This window comes from Stegastes partitus, unplaced genomic scaffold (assembly GCF_000690725.1).
Source record: "Stegastes partitus isolate 25-593 unplaced genomic scaffold, Stegastes_partitus-1.0.2 Scaffold2654, whole genome shotgun sequence".
Classification (NCBI taxonomy): domain Eukaryota; kingdom Metazoa; phylum Chordata; class Actinopteri; family Pomacentridae; genus Stegastes; species Stegastes partitus.
In genome coordinates, this window is record NW_007580385.1 from 137,907 (window position 1) to 139,452 (window position 1,546).

Here is a 1,546-nt window from a genome sequence, read left to right on the forward strand (position 1 = left end):
GTAACCTGCCATCAAAACCTGAATTTATTCATGGAAAATATTTCCATACCGTCGGCTACACCAGGCATGTGTTATAGCAGTTGATAAAAATGGAAATGCAGCACAGATAAAAGTGTGCACACAAGAGACATAAAACACAGCGTCTGATAGAGAGCTCAGATGCCACATTTCCACATCAATCTCAACCCGGAATGACATAACAGCTTAGTGCTCTCCTCCATCCTGCCGTCGCACTAATCACAGCGTCCCGATGCAGAGCCACATCCGTCCAGGCCGAGTGCCACCATAAATGTTTTTGCTTAATTCTCCTGCATAATCAAAGCTAATCGACTTTCTTATTATTTCCACCTTCTTAATCGTTTAAATCATTGATGAGGCAGGGTGGGCCCGAGAGGGAGATGTGGATGAACAAGTCGGCGAAGAGAAAAACATGAACTGCTTCATAATTTATCAATGATGGTTGAACCAGTGAGCGAAGTCGCAGCGGCTCTGAGGGGAGGAGTTTATCGGGGCATCGAGATCGAGTAATTAGTGGATGAGAAGACGAGCAAAAAAAAAGGAAAATAATGCAGGAGATACACCAACATCTTCACTGTTGTTGGGTCAGTCTGGGCCTGTTACACAAACAGGGAAATTATAAATCAGTGTAACCGACTGACCAGTAAACATGCACTCACAAACAGTTCTAGAAGTGTCACACGTAATTTTATGCAGATTTTTAAACAAGAATTTTAAAAATAAACAACTTTGAGATTGGGTAAACAGCTTTCATCACATTTCAGAGCCACACTGCATTCCCTGTGTCTGAATCCAATCCTATGAAGTCTAAACACAGAAAAAGAAAGAAAGATTTCCAACTCCATGTCCACTAACTAGCTCTATTACCCAGAGATGAAGCTGGAGCTGAGTTGTGGAGGCTGAGTGGTTCAGGCGATGGACTAGAAATCCATTGGGGTCCTCCTGGGCAGGTTTGAATCCTGCTGACAGCGTTGAAGTGTTTTCAATTTTTGCAGTAAAAAGCCTTTCCAGTTGGTCCTGAGAGCTTATAAAGGGTAGCGGTGGCTCGGTGATGAAGGCTTTGGGCTACTTAGGGCTCAGCGTTCTGGCCCAGGTTCTGATATGCGACAACTGCTTTTCGTCATACTCTGTGCAATGCCAATAAAGTTGAATTTTATCTGAAAGTTTGCAAAGAACATACAATTTGAGTTTGGCTTTTTAGGGTCAGAAGTCGATGTTTGGCCTTAACATCATAAAAATATAAAATTTAGAGAAAAAAACCCCCAGACGTTAAGTTATGACGTAAAGAATCGTGAATAGAAATACAGTCGTGACTCGATAATTCGACACAAAATGTAAAACCTTCTTTTGTGTCAGATAGCAAAGCTGTCGGATTGTCAAGGGTCGGATTATCGAGTCACGAGTGTATACGGGGGGGAATTCTGTAACACCAAAGCTGACTGATGCATGTCCCGCTCCTCTCCCCAGACAGCCAATCATCAGCTTTGTTGTAGCCAAACAGGAAGCATTCAGCCAATTGTGTTGTTGC